Source organism: Phyllobates terribilis, unplaced genomic scaffold (genome assembly GCF_046119375.1).
Source record: "Phyllobates terribilis strain yellow unplaced genomic scaffold, ASM4611937v1 Scaffold_4__5_contigs__length_816908805, whole genome shotgun sequence".
NCBI lineage: Eukaryota > Metazoa > Chordata > Amphibia > Anura > Dendrobatidae > Phyllobates > Phyllobates terribilis.
Window position 1 is genome coordinate 244,020,758 of NW_027362764.1, and position 8,377 is coordinate 244,029,134.

Here is an 8,377-nt window from a genome sequence, read left to right on the forward strand (position 1 = left end):
AAATGCACTCATTAATTGGTCGGGGCTCCTTTTGCATCAATTACTGCATCAATACGGCATGGCATGGAGGCGATCAGCTGTGGCACTGCTGAGATGTTATGGAAGCCCAGGTTGCTTTGATAGCAGCCTTCAGCTCGTCTGCATTGTTGGGTCTGGTGTCTCTCATCTTCCTCTTGACAATGCCCCATAGATTCTCTATGGGGTTAAGGTCAGGCGAGTTTGCTGGCCAATCAAGCACAGTGATACTGCTGTTTTTAAACCAGGTATTGGTACTTTTGGCAGTGCGGACAGGTGCCAAGTCCTGCTGGAGAATGAAATTTCCATCTCCAAAAAGCTTGTCGGCAGAGAGAAGCATGAAGTGCTCTAAAATTTCCTGTTAGATGGCTGCGCTGACTTTGGTCTTGATGTGGACCTACACCAACAGATGACATGGCTCCCCAAACCATCACCGATTGTGGAAACTTCACACTAGACCTCAAGCAGCTTGGATTGTGTGCCTCTCTCCACTCTTCCTCCAGACTCTGGGACCTTGATTTCCAAACGAAAATTGGAACTCTGGGACCTTGTGGAGTGTGTCAATAACTGCCTTCAGGACATCTGTCAAGCCGGCAGTCTTCCCCATGATTGTGGAGCCTACTGAAACAGACTAAGGGACATTTTTAAATGCTTAGGAAGCCTTTGCAGGTGTTTTTGTTAGTTATTTTAATTTACTGAGATAATGACTGTTGTGGTTTCATTGGCCGTAAGCCATAATCATCAACATTAACAGAAATAAACACTTGAAATAGATCACTCTGTTTGTAATGACTCCATCTAATATATGAGTTTCACTTTTTCTATTGAAGAACTGAAATAAATTAACTTTTTGATGATGTTCTAATTTAGTGAGATGCACCTGTATACATATATATATATACATACATACATGTGTGGTCAAGACAAAGAATTGGTACATAACGTATACCTTCCAAAGACTTTACAAAGGATCAGGGGAATTCATTATATGTGGAGAAAAGGGGATTCCTGAAGCTAAATAGGAAAAGGATTCTTTACAGTTAGAGCAGTCAGACTGTGGAATGCCAGCTACAAGAATTAGTAATGGCAGACACTATAGCAGCATGGGCTGGATGATTTTCTCACAACAAATAGCATTGCAGGATATAAATAATCTAGTGATAGAAAATATATAAGTGGTGGAGAAAGGCTGAACTTAATGGAACTATATCTTTTCAACCTATATACACTGCTCAAAAAATAAAGGGAACACTCAAATAACACATCCTAGATCTGAATGAATGAAATATTCTCATTGAATACTTTGTTCTGTACAAAGTTGAATGTACTGACAACAAAATCACATAAAAATCATCAATGGAAATCAAATTTATTAACCAATGGAGGCCTGGATTTGGAGTCACCCCCAAAATTTAAGTGGAAAAACACACTACAGGCTGATCCAACTTTGATGTAATGTCCTTAAAACAAGTCAAAACGAGGCTCAGTATTGTGTGTGGCCTCCACGTGCCTGTACGACCTCCCTACAATGCCTGGGCATGCTCCTGATGAGGTTGCGGATGGTCTCCTGTGGGATTTCCTCCCAGACCTGGACTAAAGCATCTGCCAACTCCTCGACAGTCTGTGGTGCAACGTGACGTTGGTGGATGGAGCGAGACATGATGTCCCAGATGTGCTCAATCGGATTCAGGTCTGGGGAACGGGCGGGCCAGTCCATAGCTTCAATGCCTTCATCTTGCAGGAACTGCTGACACACTCCAGCCGCATGAGGTCTGGCATTGTCCTGCATTAGGAGGAACCCAGGGCCAACCGCACCAGCATATAGTCTCACAAGGGGTCTGAGGATCTCATCTCGGTACCTAATGGCAGTCAGGCTACCTCTGGCGAGCACATGGAGGGCTGTGCGGCCCTCCAAAGAAACGCCACCCCACACCATTACTGACCCACTGCCAAACCGGTCATGCTGAAGGATGTTGCAGGCAGAAGATCGCTCTCCACGGCGTCTCCAGACTCTCTCACATCTGTCACATGTGCTCAGTGTGAACCTGCTTTCATCTGTGAAGAGCACAGGGCGCCAGCGGCGACTTTGACAATCCTGTTGTTCTGTGGCAAATGCCAAGCGTCCTGCACGGTGTTGGGCTGTGAGCACAACCCCCATCTGTGGACGTCGGGCCCTCATACCACCCTCATGGAGTCGGTTTCTATCCGTTTGTGCAGACACATGCCCATTTGTGGCCAGCTGGAGGTCATTTTGCAGGGCTCTGGCAGTGCTCCTCCTGTTCCTTCTTGCACAAAGGCGGAGGTAGCAGTACTGCTGCTGGGTTGTTGCCCTCCTATGGCCCCCTCCACATCTCCTGGTGTACTGGCCTGTCTCCTGGTAGCGCCTCCAGCCTTTGGACACTACGCTGACAGACACAGCAAACCTTCTTGCCACAGCTTGCATTGATGTGCCATCCTGGATGAGCTGCACTACCTGAGCAACTTCTGTGGGTAGTAGAGTCTGTCTCATGCTGTGTGAAGGCACAACCAACGTTCAAAAGTGACCAAAACATCAGCCAGAAAGCATTGGTACTGAGATGTGGTCTGTGGTCCCCACCTGCAGAACCACTCCTTTATTGAGTGGGTCTTGATAAGTGCCAATAATTTCCATCTATTGTCTATTCCATTTGCACAACAGCATGTGAAATTGATTGTCAATCAGTGTTGCTTCCTAAGTGGACAGTTTGATTTCACAGAAGTTTGATTTACTTGGAGTTATATTCTGTTGTTTAAGTGTTCCCTTTATTTTTTTGAGCAGTGTAACTGTGTAATTGGATACCGAGATGGACAGAAAAAGGCTTGCTAAATGACAGTGGTGAAGATGTGGCCAGTAAGGCAGAATTGCAGAAGTTTATTGGTTGCATGACAGCGTTGATGTTACATGGACATGTTCCCACACAGTGTAAATTCGAGAAATTAAGTGTCAGATCTCCAGGAAAAGACTGGAGCAAGAAAAAATGATGCAAGGATATATCGTGCATTACAAGAGCTCATCTTTATCTTTCTGGTTGTTTTTTCTGAAGGTTAACTGTAAAATTCATGTAAAGATACATTGTTCTATGTTCACAAGACTTTTTATATACAATTATTGCATTTCAGGGAAAAAAGCAAATGTGAATTGTGATGTAATATTTTCTATGACAATTTGTTTAATAAATATTATAATTCAAAGTACAGAAATAATAAAATCCATATCTAAGGCTGAGTTCACACGATGCGTATTTCATGCGTTTCCGCGGCGTTTTTGCAGTTGCGTAAACGCCGCGGAAACGCATGAAAAACGCATGGTAGAAGGGAAGCAATGTTCCCCAATGGAAATCCGCATGTGCTGTGCCCATGATGCGGATTTTTCCGCAGCGTGAACGCTGCGGTCAAAAATCCGCAGCATGTCAATTAATTTTGCGGAAACGCGGCGATTTCGCCGCCATTGACTTGCATTAGAACGCGCCAATTCTGCAAGACAGCATCTGTACTTGCGCTATTGGCGCGTTCTAATGTGCGGATGGTACCCGAGTGTGGAGGAGAGGAGAGTCTCATCCACACCCAGGTACCATTAAAAAAGCTGTAAAAAAAGAATAAAATAAAAAATAAATGTATTCTTACCTTCTGTCGGCCCGCGCAGCGCTCCCGCTTGGTTCCCGGCACTTGCAGTGAGTTGTAGGACCTGCGCTGACGTCAGAGTCATGTGACGGGTCACGTGACGCTGACGTCGGCAGGTCTTTCAATTCAAAGTTGCCGGCGAGGGAGAATGGATTGAGCAGGACAGCGCGGGCCATCGGAGGTAAGTATATACACTCTCTCGGGTCACACTATATAAATCCATGCAGTTTGCATGGATTTATATAGTGTGACCTAGTTGTCAAGCACTTTCCAGGTGATGCTAAAATCGCCTGGAAAGCGCTTGTCAATCTGCATGCGGAAACGCATGTGAATCTGCATGTGGATCCGCATGTATTCTGCAGGAAAAACGCATGCACAATCTGCATGCGTTTTTTCTGCCAGGGAGATGCAGAAATGATGCAGAAATTTTCTGCTTCATTTCTGCATCGTGTGCACATACCCTAACTTTGTCATGGTTGGAAGGATCAGTACAAAACTATTAGACAGGTGTCTGTACTCTTCATTTATATACAATAGTGTTCAAAATAATAGCAGTGTGTTCAAAAACATGAGTAAAGCATAAAATCTTTATACTAGCTTTCATTTCCATGTATTGGGAACATTGCAGACTGTTTTCTAATTCAAAACATGAAGAGAAATGTATTTAATTTTAACTACTTTACAGAAAATAACAAAAAATGAACATTGGGATGTTCTAAAAAAATAGCAGTAATGAAGAATGTCACTGCACTTCCTAGTACTTGAGTAGGGTCCAACGCCAGTAATCATATAATGTAGAAACTCGGCACTCACAGGTATATTTCAAAGATTTAATAGTAGCCAAAATTGAAGTGTTAACAAAGCAGACCTTTCGGTTGCATGGACATTCATCAGTACACTCTACAAAAATATAATCAAAATTACTATAAGTACAAAATAATAATATATAATGTTGTCAAATTAAGAAAATATACAGAAAAAGTGAAAAAAGGGGAATGAACACAGCTGTCAGAAGCCCACAAATTTGCTGTTCATAAAGAGCAATACGTTATCAATGTAATTTAGTAATAGGAGATGACATACCTGCCAGGCTATACAGATGGAGAGAGTGCATATGGGACACAGTGATTCACAGGAAAGGTAAACTTCTGTAGAAGAATGTGATAAGGTAAGTAACTGGAGTACTAACAGTGCCTATAGGTGCAGGAATATAACATATCCAACTCTCTGCGCAATAGCTGTGCATAGGTGCGGTGTCCACCGTTTGTTAATGGAAAGCACCAGTGTAATGTGGAACACAGAAGTATTTAGCAGGAAGGGATGGGAGCACACCAATACCAGAGCCAATAGAAAAAACACCAGACCCGCGGTGCAAGTTACGCGATTGGTTGCTGTGCAGACTTCTTGCTAAGAGATTAGCTTCACACAGGCGTCTTCTAACTGTCACAGTACTCACAGGTAACTTGAGACTGTCTTTGATCATCCTGAAGCTGATCATTGGCTGAGCCTTTGCCATTCTGGCTATTTTTCGATCCATTCGAATGGTAGTCTTCCATTCTCTTCCACGTCTCTCTGGTTTTGCTTTCCATTTTAAAGCATTGGAGATCATTTTAGCTTAACAGTCTATCAGTGTCTGCACTTCTTTATCGGTTTTACCCTGTCCAATCAACTTTTTAATCAAAGTACGCTGTTCTTCTGAACAATATCTCTACTGAACCATATTTCTCAGGCTTTCAAGGAGAAATGCATGTACAACATGTCCTGGTTTCACCCTTAAATAAGGGCCATCTGATTCACATCAGTTTCTTCACAGAATGATTGACCTCACTAATTGAACTCAACACTGCTAATATTTTGAACACACCCCCTTTCAATTAATTATTCAAATACACAGACTCAAAAACATGCAGATCATGAATGCCGAGTCTGTTGGTTTTCTTAGAATCTACTGCACCAACTGGTAAATTGTTTGCTGGTAATATAATTTATACCAAAAACAGAGATTAATTTGGTTAGTCATATTGGACTGCTATTATTTTGAACACTACTGTAAAAAAACAGAAAATCACATTGTATGATTTTTACATAATTAAATTGCATTTTATTGCATGAAATAAGTATTTGATGACCTACCAATCAGCAAGAATTCTGGCTCTCTCAGACCTGTTAGTTTCTCTTTAAGAAGCCCTCAAACTCTGCATTCATTACCTGTATTAATTGCACTTGTTTGAACTCATTACCTGTATAAAAGACACCTGTCCACACACTCAATCAATCACACTCCAACCTCTCCACCATGGCCAAGACTAAAAAGCTGTCTGAGGACACCAGGGACAAAATTGGAAACCTGCACAAGGCTAGGATGGGCTACAGGACAATAGGCAAGCATCTTGGTGAGAAGGCAACAACTGTTGGCACAATTATTAGAAAATGGAAGAAACACAAGATGACTGTTAATCTTCATCGGTCTGGGGCTCCATGCAAGATCTCGCCTCGTGGGGTAAGGATGATTCTGAGAAAGGTCAGGAATCAGCCCAGAACTACACAGGAGGACCTGGTCAATGACCTGAAGAGAGCTAGGACCAGTATCTCAAACATTACTGTTAGTAACACAATATGCCGTCATGGATTAAAATAATGAAGGGCACGCAAAGTCCCTCTGCTCACGCCAAAATATGTTCAGCCCCATTTGAAGTTTGCCAGTGAATATCTGGATGATCTAGAGGAGCCATGGGAAAAGGTAATGTAGTCAGATGAGACCAAAGTAGAACTTTTTGGTATCAACTCCAGTCGCTGTGTTTGGAGGAAGAAGACTGATGAGTATAACACCAAGAACACCGTCCCAACTGTGAAGCATGGTGGGGGAAACCTCATACTTTGGGGGTGCTTTTCTGCAAAGGGGACAGGACAACTGCACTGTGTTGAAGGGAGGATCGATGGGGTCATGTATCGTGAGATTTTGGATAAGAACCTCCTTCCCTCATAAAAGCATTGAAGATGGGTCATGGCTGTGTCTTCCAGCATGATAATGACCCAAAACACACAGACAGGGCAACTAAGGAGTGACTCCGTAAGAGGCATTTCAAGGGCCAGTCTCCAGACCTGAACCCAATAGAAAATCTTTGGAGGAAGCTGAAATTCAATATTGCCCAATGACAGCCCCGAAACCTGAAAGATCTGGAGAAGCTCTGTATGTAGGAGTGGGCCAAAATCCCTGCTGCAGTGTGAGCAAACTTGGTCAAGAACTGCAGGAATTGTCTGACCTCTGTAATTGCAAACAAAGGTTTCTGTACCAAATATTACATTCTGTTTTTCTATTGTATCAAATACTTATTTCATGCAATAAAATGCAAATTAATTATGTACCCAATCGTAAAATGTGATTTTTCTGGATTTTTTTTTAGATTCTCTCTCACACAGTTGAAGTGTACCTACGATAAAAATGACAAGCCTCTCCATTCTTTGTAGGTGGGAAAACTTGCAAAATCGGCAGTGTATCAAATACTTATTTTCCCCAATGTATATATATATATACTGTATTTTTCGGACTCACCGGACCATACGACGCACCTAAGTTTTAGAGCAGGGAAATAGAAAAAAAAATATGAAGCAAAAACTGTGGTCATGATGCACTGTTATAGGGGAGGGGGTCTGCTGCTGACACCGTTATATGGGTAATGTCCCCCAATTCTGTACTAATATCCCCCATCCTGGTATGCATGGCACCCCATCCCTATCCTGGTATGCATGGCACCCCAATCCCCATCCTGGCATGCATAGCACCCCAATCCCCATCCTGATATGCATGACACCCCAATACCCATCCTGGTAGCATGGCACCCCTCATCCCCATCCCTCATTACCATCCTGGTATGCATGGGCATGGCACCCCCATCCCCAACATGCTGCATGCAAAAAAATTAACTATTTTACTCTCCTTCCTTCCCTCTGCTACAGCACTGCTGTTCTGCTGTCAGTAGTTGATCTCACTGCCATGCGCTCTCACACCCTAAGATGAGCTGCCGGAATAGTCACTGCTCCCCACGCCGGGACTATGGTTGTGGGGAGTAGTGAATATTCGTTCTCTTTAATAGCGCAAACACTGTCAGCCACAGCCACCGGCTTCCTGTAGTGGCTGGGCAATCACATGACCGCCATGGGCATGGGAAGGAGTGAATATTCATGCTTTTTAGTAGCGAGCATACGTGACCGCCGAGCCGCTGCAGGAAGCCGGTGGCTGCGCTGACACTGCGCGCTATTAAGGAGAATGAATATTCAGTTCTCCACAAGCCCATTGGTGTGGGGAGCAGTGAATATTAATTTTCTTTAGCAGCGGGTACAGTGTTGGCTGCAGCAGGCGCTGCTGCTCCGTCTATGTCGCTCCCACCCTCCTCCACAGCAACAAGTATAGTACATTCGGACTAGAAGACGCACCCCCCACTTTCCTCCCAACTTTTAGAGGAAAAAAGTGTGTTATAGTTTGAAAAATATGGTATATATATATTTATTAGTTTCCACTCTTATTATGTTTAGTGCCCTCTCTTTTCATATAAATTACCGTCCCTTTTTACATAGTGCTTTCCCTTGTTATGTAAAGCACCGTTCCTTATATTTTGAATTATTTTGTTATTTATAGCACTCACTCTTTATTTTATAGCGTCCTCTCTTGTTAGATATAAAATTAAATGACTGATGATGGAAAAAGGTAAAGCTTCTTTTGTAA